Source organism: Condylura cristata, unplaced genomic scaffold (genome assembly GCF_000260355.1).
Source record: "Condylura cristata isolate star-nosed mole 26May11 unplaced genomic scaffold, ConCri1.0 scaffold00020, whole genome shotgun sequence".
In the NCBI taxonomy this organism is placed as follows: Eukaryota; Metazoa; Chordata; class Mammalia; order Eulipotyphla; family Talpidae; genus Condylura; species Condylura cristata.
The window spans coordinates 23,690,362-23,702,978 of NW_004567121.1; the positions used below are offsets into that span (position 1 = coordinate 23,690,362).

At 39.0% G+C, this 12,617-nt stretch overlaps 1 protein-coding gene across 2 annotated transcripts in view; it reads left to right on the forward strand.

The window, feature by feature from the left end:
• MEMO1 (mediator of cell motility 1) overlaps positions 1-12,617 on the forward strand; it is an 82,052-nt gene that overhangs the window by 1,062 nt on the left and 68,373 nt on the right. The window lies entirely within an intron of this gene.

The following is a 12,617-nucleotide window of genomic DNA, read 5'->3' on the forward strand; positions in this document are numbered from 1 at the left end:
CCCGGCGGCATCCCACCGGCCGCGGGGCCGGGCGCCTCCGGCTCGCCCGGAGTTAGGCGAGAGGCAGAGTTGACGCCTCTGCTGCCGGCGCCCTCCCTCGGGAAAGAACGTGCTCGGGCACCGGAGCCGGCCGGTCTCGCCTCCGGCTCCCGGGCAGCGGGCGGCTGGCCGCTGCCACCCCCGGGAGGACGGCGAGCCCCGCGCCTAGCCGGCCGCCCCCCCCGGCCAGCCGTGGGAGGGACCTTCCCCGCCAGGCTCCCGCCGGCGGCGCGGGGACTCCTCCCGGCCCGGCGTGCGCGCCGGGTTTGGCTCGCCGGCTCCGGAGAGGAAGTGTGGTTCCCTTTCTTTCCTCTGGCCGTCTAGAAAGAGGTAGCACACCCCACTCACCCTTGCGGTGCTCCGCGCTCTGGGGAGAGTGGAGGGTGCACTGTGGTACGTGACCACACCGGAGCCACGGTCTCCACACGTGAGATCTGAGAGAGGGCTCTTCCCGAGATTTGCAGCTGTGTGTGCTGGGGGCAGGGTGGAGGAATGGCTCAGCAGAGGCTCAGGGGTTGGCCTCGCAACTCTTTTGTCAGTGTTTTCATTGTTACTGTCATTCTCCGAGGGGCCGCTGGAAAGAGCATCAGCACTTTTCCCCAGCAGCCTCGCCCGTTTGTGGTCACCCCGGCCCCGAGCGGGGCTGGAACTGCCTGACGGGTTAGTTTAGTTGTTGAGCGAGTGTAGCCACGGTCAAAAGCATTCAACTTCTTTATGTAAGAAAGTGTAGGGACTTTCCCTTTAGTAAAGCTCTTGTTAGGACGATTGTTTTCTGGAGCCACATTTCTGGTAAGTTAACAAAGAAAGTTCTACTGTGATTCCCAATAGTTTTGAGTCATTTGGTATTGGCTTATCAATAACTAGACTGAAGGTTATTGTCAGTCAAATCCTGTTTCCCGTTGCCCATAGTTGCACTGGATAGTGACTTGGTTTGTGAGAAAACAGATTTGGAAAACATTCATATTTCTGAGATTGCTAAACTAGCTCATTACATACAAGCACTTCACCGATTAACTAAAGATTTGTTGTGGTAAGAGGTGTTAGAAGATGTAGAGAAATCATGATTGGATCTGCAAGCCTGACATGTAGCTCTAGTTTTGTATTAAACGAATGACATGTAATGGTCTTCCTTCGTACTCCTAAAATTCTTCATAAATATTTAATCAGTTCTCACAGCTTGAGAATGACAGTTAAGCTTTTCTTGTTCAGCATGTGAGTATGTGCCAAAGACAATACCAAGCAGAGCAGCAACTGAGAACTGGGAGCCCTTGACTCCTGGGTTTGTTCTTGAATCAGTGCATTATTGAAATTGTAGTAAATTTACCCGTAAATACTAGTTTTTTTGGGGTTGTAAATCACTAGGCTTTTTTTTCTGTTTTGAAGAGTTAAGAAGGATCGGTTTTCAGCTTATCTGCCAATTTTGGGGGGTGTTTTTTCTGTTTTTGTTTTTTTATAGAAGTATTTCAAGTCTTCTTTTTAGAGTATTTTTTTTTAAAAGATTTATTTATTTATGCATACAGAACTGGGGTACAGGCCAGAGGTATATGAGAGGATTCACCAGAAACAGTGGGGAGCAGAACAGGCAGATTGATGAAGTACTTTGCTGAGGGTAGCAGCGGGGAGCTTCAGGAGAGGGCTGCCTGGCCATGTGGATCACCTCTTGGGCAGGGATTTTTTTGCAAAGAAGAACTGGGGTACAGGCCAGAGGTTCAGTGTGTGTGTGAGTGAGTGAGAGAGATTGAGAGAGAGAATTCAGGTCAGCAGAGGTCTGTCTGCCTCTGCCTGGCCATGTGGGTCACCTCCCTAGCCAGGGATCAAACTCCTGCCCAGTGGCTGTGAATAGTACAGAAATCTGCATATAGTACTTCATGGAAATTAAACTCAAGAAGGTTAACCTTCACTTTTTTTTTTTTAAGATTTATTTATGCATACAGAACTGGGGTACAGGCCAGAGGTTCAGGGGCAGTGAGAGGATTCACCAGAGACAGAGTGGGGAGCAGAACAGGCAGACTGATGAAGTACACTGCTGAGGGGAGCAGTGGGTGGGTTAGGAGAGGTCTGCCACACCCTGTGGATCACCTCCATGGTGGGGGTCAAACTCATGCTGAAGTGGCTTTAGTTTCTTAGTGCTGCTCTTTAATCCACTGTGCTACCAGGAGGGCCAACCTTCACTTTTTAATGAATTTTAGTAGGAATCAGCAGCTAATGATGTTCAGGTCTGGCTTGTGGCTTCCTTTTTCTTTTTGGTTAAAGTTCACAAACTAAGAATGGCTTTTAATTTTAAAAAGACTTTAAAAACAAACCCCAAGAAGTGCAGTTTAGACCTTCAAGGGTCCATAAAGCCTAAAATATTTTTTGCTTGGCCCTTTACAGAAAAAATTTGCTGTGACCCTTTGTATAGGTTATTGGTTCTCAAAGTGTGGTGTCTGAATCAGCAATAATGTATCTTTACTTTGTTTGTCCACATTTGTGATAGCTTTTATTATTTTAGGCCCTTATCATCATTTCTCAGAAGAGTTACAACTGCCTTGTAACAGCATTCTTTTGCCCGCCTTTTCAACCCTTAAGTCCTGCTCCCTGTATAACCTGACTATATAATTTCTATGCATAAACCTCACCAACCCATCTTGCTTTTTGGATGTGTAAATCCCTCGTGACTTGACATCTTACTGTCTTATGGGCCACTTTCTAACCCACCATAGTTCTTGCTTTTACCTACTTATAAGCAACATCTTTCAGCTGTTCATTGTTTCTTTAAATACACTGTGCAGTTTATCACCGTACTTTTACTCAAGCTGTTCCCTCTCTTGGAATGTACTTTGGCTAGGATGATTTCTGTTCGTCTTTAAAAGATTCAGGTGTTCACAACTCCATGAAGCCTACCATAGTGCCATAATTTCCCTAGACTATTTTGATGTCCCTTTGTGCTTGCATAATATTCTGTATATATCTTTATACGTTTACATATGATCTTCTATAAGATTAAACTTGAAACCAGAGAGCTGTCTTAATCATTTTGTGTACCTTTAGAACTTAGCACAGGTCTTGTATGTAATAAATATTCAGCAAGTACTTGAATAGATGGATGTTAAAGAGATACTCATGTCTAAATCCTGAAATGATGTAGGAGTGAGATTGAATCAGTGCTGGTTCTGAACATAGTATGGTGAAGAATATTGGTGGTGGTAAAGGATTAGAAATTCTATTCAACAGATGGGGCCCCATTTACTATAAGATTTTTTTTTTCATTCATACAAACTCGGGTATAAGCCAGAGGTGCAGGGGTGGTGAGAGGCTTCAACAGAGACAGAGTGGGGAGCAGAACTGGCAGATTGATGAAGTACACTGCTGAAGGGAGCACTGTTGAGGGTCAGGAGAGGTCTGTGGCACCATGTCAATCACCGGAGTCATGTCGGTCACCTGCGGGACTGGGGATCAAACTCGCACTGAAGTGGTTGCGGCCAGTTTGCAGTGCTGTGTCCTAACCTGTTGCACCCCCACTGAGGACCCTACTACAAGATTTTTAAAAAAGTATGATAAGCATATAGGTTTGTGGATTTTCACGAAACAAGCACATTTATGTAATCAGTACTCAACTCAAGAAATATCAGTCTTGGCGTCTCCTGAATCCCTTGTATTCTTTATATTCTAGCGTGGTAGAGAAATTTATTCCTCTTTGAATTTGGTTTAAGTGGAATCATGTAAGTCTATTTTACTGGACTTTTTTGCCCAACATGCATTGATGAGATAACTTCAGGGTATGCTGTAGTTTGTTCATTCTCATGATTATTCTTTTTTGTAAATATACCACAGTGTTTCCATTCTGTTGATGGATTGTAGTTATTTTATCAATATTTTTGTACTCCCCACCCCTTCATGTACATATATATGCCTTTTTGTTGAGTATATGTCTTTTAGAGAGGAATTAGTAGGTCATGATTAGGGTTAAATGTGTTCATTTTTAGATGGGTCTGCTAAAGTGTTGCAAAGTGGTCTTAAAACTTTACAAAAAACTTTAAAAAAATTTATTTTCATTGTACATATAAGAGCTGGGGTATAGGACAAAAGTGTATATGTGTGTGTCAGAGGATTCACCAGAGAGAGTGGGGAGCAGAACAGGCAGATAGACTGAAATACACTGCTGAGGGAGTAGCCCGACAAGACAGGAGAGGTCTGCTGTGCCATGTAGGTCAGCTCCCTGACTGGGGTTTGCCACACTGGCTTTGGGTAGATTCACAGTGCTGACTCAATCCCTTTGGCCACCAGGAGGTTCCTATAAATTTATAGCAGTATAGGAGAGTTCCTGTTGTACCATATCTTTGTCAACACTTGTTATTGCCAATCTTTATATTTTAGTTATTCTGAAAGGGTATATTGTGATATTGTAATATTAATTTTATTTCTCCAATAAGTAATGAACTCGAACACATTTCCTATCGGGGCCCCCATGTTTATCAACTATTTGAATTTTAACTTTTGTGAAGTAGCTGTTGTCTTTTGTCCTTTTTCTATCAGCTACTTGCTACTTTATATTGACTTTTAGGTCTTCATAAATTCTGGATACAGTTTTGTTAGGTACATGTAGGTAGGTAGCTAGTTATTGCAGTTATCGTCTAAAGCTAGTTCTTTTCAGAATCTTGGGTCTTGATTAATCATACTTCTTAATTAAAAAGAATTTCAGTTTATCATTGTCATGCTCTTTATTTCTAATTATGATCACTGCCTACCTCAGTGTCATGAAATTATTGTGTGTGCTTTTACAAGCTCTTTTTCCATTCCTAGTTAGACCATTCATCTGGTTGATAGCTGTATGTATATGAAATAGTAATATATTACATACTTTCTTTGAGGTAAATATGCAGGAAAAATATATAAATCAAATGTGCACTTTGATAGTCACAAATTTAGCAAACTTTTTAATCAAGGGCTTAGAACATTTTTAGCATCTCAGAGAGATACATTACATTTTCTGAAATTGGTATACTTTATTGCTAAATGTATACTTAATGTGGGACATTATTTTCACCCCTGGAAAATGAATGCCATACTTATGATACATCTTGTAATTACTAATAACATAGAATTGAGGAAATATATAAAAAATCTAATGTTTTCAAAGCACTTCTTGAAGTGTTTGTATCAGACATACCTTTTTTATAATATAATGGTTTATTTTTACATCATTTTGTGCATTTTTCCATCTCAGTTGCAATCCCCTTGGGCTTCCTATCACCCAAACACCCATGTGCCATCACCATAGTCCAGTGCATTTCCCTCCCCCCACTGTTTTTGATCCCATTCCCCACTCCACCCCCACAAAATGTCTCTGGTATATAGCTGTTCATCATTATCATTATTTTCTCTCCTGTTCTGTTATATACCTGCTATGAGAGAAACCATCCAGTATTTTTTCTTTTCTTTCTGGCTTATTTCACTAAGCATGATCTTTTACAGCTCCATCCATGTTGCTACAAAAGACATGTGTTTTTTTTTTTTTTTTGGTTGCTGAGTAATATTCTATTGTGTATATGTACCACATCTTTTTAATCCAGATATGGCACATCATATCTTAAGTGTAATGTTACTATTTACATTGTTTTCATTCTGTCATATTTCTAACGGTATGCAATAAAATGACATCAGGTTTAGATAGTTGTTTAACCACAAGTATTTTATTTTGTTTTAGCATGTGCCTCAAGGTCTAAAGTGTTGGTGTATGAGAAATTGAAAGAATAATAAAAATGTTTTCCATTGACTAAATTAATTTTGATAAGAACTTTTTATGTTAATAAGTATGGTTTTCTGCACACTGTTTTTCTTTGCATCGCATTGTGTGTTATTTAACCTTGAAGTTAGACAAGAAAAAAATAGGCAAACTATTAAGGATCTTTAGTTGATTACCTTTGGCTCATTTTCATTTTTCTCTTTGACCTTTCATGTATAATTTCTAAGTCGAGATCACTTTCCTACTTTTATAATATAGTTTGTGTTATGCTTTTGTGTTTTTGTGCATTTGAAAGAAAGACAAATAAGAATGTTCTTTGAATGAACTTTATTAGGTATGTTGTATATATATGTATAAAATCTCAAAAGGTTTTGCTACAAGGTTGGTATTATCTATGATTATGGATGTGGAAACAATGACTCAGAGAGGTTGAGTAACTTTTTAAAGATACAATAAGTAATAGGAAGAGCCAGTTTGATTCCAAAACTAGAATTTAGAGTTAGGGGCAGGAAAGTATGGTGAAATCAGCTGCTCAAGATGCTGAAGTTTTGTGTTCCATTTAAGGTTTTTCCTAACGATTATATGCAAATTTAACTCAAACTTGTGTATCACTCATGGTTTATGAAAAATTTAGACTTCAGAGGAGACTAATTACTAGTGAGTGATAGAACTAGGATTGAACATGGGACTTCTAACAGAAGCCTATTGTTTTTTTTTTTCAGTTTATAGTAAGTCTTGAGTAAGTAACAAGTTGAACTATTTGGAATTTGTAAATACTCTATAATTGTCAGGTAAGTAAACAAAAAGCATAACTAAAAACATTTGTGAATATTGGATATTATTCATATAAATATACTGGCAAAGGAACTAATATATTTTATTCAGTCTAGTAATTTGAGTTGGACCTAATAAAACTTGGCACTTTGGGAATGAGTTTGTGATTCAGTATTACTGCTTTAGGGAGTAGGGGTATAGCAGGAATATGACACAGACAAAAATCCCTAGAGTTTATTCTAGTTGGAGGAGACAACCAATGAATAAGATAAATAAGGAAGAGAGATATAGTATGTTAGAGGAAAGTGCTGTGGTGAATTTTAAAGCAAATAGCGTAAAGCTGGCATATAAAGAATGGTAAAAGATTGGAAAGAAGTTTGCAATTTTAAATAGCATGGAAAGGGAAGATTTCACTGAGATGACATTTGGAGACTTGATTAAAAGAACAAGCCATGGTGAAGTGGGTTAGGCATGCAAGCTAGCCACAGCCGCTTCAGTGTGAGTTCGATCCCTGGCCCCGGAGGTGACCCACATGGCACAGCAGATCTCTCCTGTCTCGCCCACTGCTCCCCTCAGCAGTGTACTTTGTCAGTCTACCTGTTCTGCTCCCCACTCTGTCTCTGGTAAATCCTCTCACCACTCTGACCTGTACCCCAGCTCTGTATGCATAAAAACAAACAAACAAACAAACAAGCAAACAAAAAACAACAAGCCTTGCATCCCCGGTAATTGTACAGATTAGGTAATTTTAGGCCTAGGGTAGAGCAGGTTCAGAGGTCCTGAGTTAGAGCAGATCTGGAGGAACAGCAGGAATGCCATTGCCAGGAAGTGAACTGGGACAGAATAGTCAGAATGACTGGAGCAGAGGCACAAAGGTGTTGTGGTCAGATGACATTAAGTCTTGACCATTGTGGACACTTTTACTTCAGTGAGATATCTGTTGGAAAGTTTGAGCAGTTGATGGGATCTAATTTTTAAAAAAGATATATTTTATGATATATACAAGAGTTGGGGTATAGTCTAGGAGTGCCGGGGGAATGAGAAAGGGTGAGAGGATTCACCAGACACATAGTGGGGAGCAGAACAGGCACATTTACAAAATATACTGCTGAGGGGAGCAGTGGGTGAGAGTAAATGGAGGTCTGCTCTGCCCTGTGGGTCAGCTCCCTGCCTGGGCATGGAATTTGGCTGTAGTGGCTGCCTATAGCTTGATAGTGGTGAGACAGCCCCTTGTACCACCTGTGAGGCCTGATGTGATCTAATATAGATTTAATAGAATCACATGGCTACTTTGTTGAGAGGAGAGTGGTGAAGGCAGTACAGGAGCAGAGCAGGGGAAGACTTAGGAGGAAGGCAGTAGTCCAAGTGAGAGATTCTGATGCCTTGGACTGAGTAATAGCAGTGGAGGTGAGTAAGAAATGGTTGGTTACTGAAGATATTTTGAAGGCAGAACTGAAATTATTTGCTGACTTAAAGTGTGGGGTATGAGAGAAAGTGGGGACATGACTCTCAACGTTTATTCCTGAGAAATTCCAACAGCGGAGTTGCTGTTACTGGATACTCATAGGACTTTTTGCATGTACTTAATAAGATCGACTAATTTACGCTGAGTAATTTTATTGATTCCCTTATTTTGCTAGTCATAGTTATGAGAACTAGGGATAGGCATCTTTTTCCAAAGTTTTCTGAGAGGCAACAGTCCCTGGAGATAGTTTTGCAAGAGTTTATGGTCAGATAAGTTTAGGAAACATTGCACCTGTTTTTCTCCCTTGAGTCCAGAAAACTAACATTAGACGTGTTTTATGGCTCATTACATGGCCTTGGTGAGTGTTCCATGTTACCTTAAAAATAGCTTATGCTTTCCGTAGGGTGGAATGCTTGCATGTTAATTAGACTGAGTTGGGTTATTGTATTTAACTCTTCTACATACCTATTGATTTTGTTAATTTGTTCTTCATGTGTTTTGAATCTATTATATGGTAAACGTGTTTGGGATTTGTTTTCTTGATCAGTCAGCTCTTTGATACCCCTCTTTTTACCTGGTAGTATGCCTTTTTTACCTTTTTATTTATATATATTTTACATCACTATTCATTACATCACTATTCTAACAGTGCTTGCTTGCTTTTCTCAGGTGTAGTCCCCATAGAATTTCCACCCCTCTTCACCCTTGCACCAGCACCCCTTTGCTCTCCTCCCCTCCCCTGCAGAATGTCTCTGGTTTATAGTTGTCTGTTTATTTCTGTTTTGTTTGTTGTGTTTTTCTTGTTATTACTCCCCCCCCCCCCATACCTTATTTGTTTCACCTATACTCCTCCTATAAGTGAGACCATCCTTCTGGCTTATTTGGTAGTTTGTCTTGTTCTGAAGCATTATATTGTTAGTAAGGCACATCCCGCTTTCTCATGGTTAATATTTACATGTTAATATGCTTTACTGTCTGTATGAGGTCACTAAGACCAACTTCAGATTTGAAGATTCACTAGAAGGATCCAAAAAAGTTGGTAGATAGTTGTTTATTATAAAGAAAGGATAAAGATTAAAATTAGGAAAAGGTGCATATAGTGGAGTTCAAGAGAAACTTGAACTCAGGGATAATGAGTGTGGGGCAGTCATTTAGACCTGAAGCACACTTGTGAGCGGCTGTTGCTGCTCAGTACCCTGCACTCTAATCTCTTGTAGAGTCCACACTGATACAGTATGATCCAGGATACCAGGAGAACAAAAACAGAAGAGTCCACAGCAAATCATAAATTACCTGACCAGGTCCTAGGTATACAACATTTTTTTTTTTTGGTGGTAAAGTATAACATAAAATTGACTGTTAAACCAATTTCTAAGTGTCACTTCCCCAGCATTAGTGCATGCATATTTTTTAAAACATTACCAACATCTTCAGAACAGTTTCCTTTTTCCCAGCTGGAGGTCTGTTCCATTGACTACTTCTGCCCTTCCCCCACAGGCCCTGACAACCACCATTTTAATTTTTTTTTTTTAATCTGAATTTGCCTATGCTGGGTCCCTCATTTAAGTGAACTGATTCATGCATTACTTGTCATCGTATATCTGGCTGGTTTACTTAGCATGTTTTCAGGATCCATCCATGTTGTATCATATCAGAATTTCTTTAATTTTTAAGACTGAATAATAACCATTGCCTCTATATAACACATTTCTATTCATTTGTAGGTGGGTAGTTTTGGAGACACTTTAGCTTTTGAGATCAGTACTGCTATAAATATTGGTGTAAAGTATTTGCTTGAGGTTTTGCTTTCATTTCTTTTGGGTATTTACCTGGGAGTGGAATTGTTAGATTATATGGTAAATTCTACATTTAACTTTTTGAGAAATTGCCAACCTGATTTTCACAGCAGTAGTATCATTTTCCATTCTTATCAATAGAGCATAAGTGTTCTATTTTCTTTTTTTTTTTAATAATAGTTTATTTTTTAAAGATTTATTTATTCATACAGAATTGGGGTACAGGCCAGAGATGTGGAGGGTGATAGGATTCATCAGAGATAGAACGGGGAGCAGAACAGCCAGATTGACGAAGTACACTGCTGAGGGGAGCAGCGGGCGGGTCAGGAGAGGTCTGCTGCACCATGTGGTCACCTCCAGGGCAGGCGGGGATCGAACTCATGAGGAAGTGGCTTTAGCTTCTTAGTGCTGCGCTTTAACCCGCTGTGCCACCAGGGAGGGCCCTAATAATAGATTTTTAAAAGATTTATTTATGCATTCAGAACTGGGGTGCAGACCAGAGGTGCAGGGGCTGTGAGAGGATTCACCAGAGGCAGAATGGGGAGCAGAATAGGCCGACTGATGAAGTACACTGCTGAGGGGAGCAGTGGGCAGGTCAGGAGAGGTCTGCCATGCCATGTGGGTCACCTTCGGGACAGGGATTGAACTCATGCTTAAGTGGCTTTAGCTTCTTAGCGCCACCAGGGAGGGCCTGCATTCTACTTTTTTAACATTCTTGCCAATGTTTACTCTTTTTCTTGATTTTTTCCCCCATAATCACTACCCTAATGAATGTGAATTTATAGTATTTGATTTGCATTTCTGTAATGACTAATGATGTTGGACATCTTTTCATGTGCTTATTGGTCGTTTATATATTTTCAGAGAAATGTCTATTCTGCTCCTTTGCTTATTTTTGATTTGAGGTTTCTTTTTTTTTGTTACTGAGTTGAGAGAGTTATGTTTCTGGGAAGTAGTTTCTTATCAGATAAATGATTTGCAAATATTTTCTCCTATTGTATAGATTTTACTTTCTGGGTAATATACTTACAGGTACAAAAATTTTAAATTTTGATGTAATCTTTTATCATTAAAAAAAATCTGTTCATGCTTTGGAAATGGTTATCTAAGAAACCACTGACAAAACCAAGATCATGAACATTTGCTCCTGCATGTTCTTTTGAGTTATATATAGTCTTATCTTTTACATTTAGGTTGTTGAGTACCTTTGAGTTAAGTGTTGTATGCAGGTATCTAGTTTTAGAACCATTTGTTGAAGAGACTTATATCCCCATTGAATGTTAAAGTCACAGATGTTTGGGTTTATTTCTGAACTCTCAGTTGTAGTCCATTGGTTAGTCTATCTTATGCCAGTACCACATTGTTTTGTTTATTGTAGCTTTTTAGCCTCATTTTGAAAAGATAATTAGGTAAGTATTGAATTGAGTGGGTATGTTGACATTTCTTCTTCCACACTTTATGGATGTTCTGTTGTATTTTTGTTTGCATAGCTTCTGAGAATTTTGTGATGTTCAAATATTTGCTTCTCTTTTTTCTTCCCGTTGCTTTAAAAATTCAACAGAAAACTTTCATAGAATTTTCTGTTATTATGGTTTTTGAAGAATTTGTTTTTGAACAAAGTCCTGTTTGAATTTGTCAGAGTGTTTTTGCATTTGTGGGTTATAATCTGCAGCAAATTTGGAAAAATAGTTATTACCATTTGTGATTATTTTTCTCTTTGTAACTCCTTTGCTTTTTGAGACTAATTAAGAGTATGTTAGAGCCACTTTCTTGTGGTGCAGTGGGTTAGGATATAGCACTGCAGGCTAGCCACAGCCTTCAGTGCAAGTTTGCTCTCTGGCCCTGGAAGTGATCCATATGGCACAGCCTACCTCTTCTGTCTCGCCCGCTGCTCCCCTCAGCAGTATACTTTGTGGATCTGCCTGTTCTCCCACCCTGTCTCTAGTGAATCCTCTCACCCCATCTGCACCTCTGGCCTGTACCCCAGTTCTATATGCATAAATAAATAAATCTTTAAATTAAAAAGAAATTATTCATATAGTGTGAAAATTAAAGATATTCATTGAGAGATTTCACTCTGTATCATCATGGTATATTCCAAATTTCCCTGCCATTATAATGGGTAATTTTATCAGTTTCTTGTGTGTTCAATTTCTTTATGCATATGCAGCACATCTAAATATGTAATTTCTTCTTTCCAGCAAGTGGTATCATATTACATGATTGTTTTACACTTTTGTCTTTTTGTACTTATCAATTATAGATGTTTTTCATACTAGAATGTCACTGTTTCACCTATCACACTCCCTTTTTTGATCAGTGCTTATTCTGGTTCTTTCAATGAAGATAGTTATGAGGTAAGAGGTAAAGGGATCCAGAGAAGAAAGCTAAATAAATATTAGATCTCAAGGCGGTGTTTTCAGATTTTTCAGTTTCAAAATCCTAGTCTACTTTTCAAAATTATTGACAATCCCACAAAGTTTTATCTATCAATTTATCGAATCAAAAAAGTAAAATGGAGAAACTTAAAAAATAATTTTAATTCATTTAAAAATAACAACAAACCCATTGTATCTTAACACAAATAACATTTTAGTGGAAATAGCTATGTTCCAGAACAAAGAAAATATGAGAGACTGGCATACATTATAGCTTTTGAGATATGTTAATGTCTAGCTTAATGGAAAATAGCTGGATTCTCATCTGTTATTATGTTCACTTTGTTGTGATTTATTATCTTATTTAAATATGAAGAAAATCTTGTGTTGTACATAAAATGTAGTTGGAAAAGGGCAGAGTATTTTTTTTTTATTTTTTT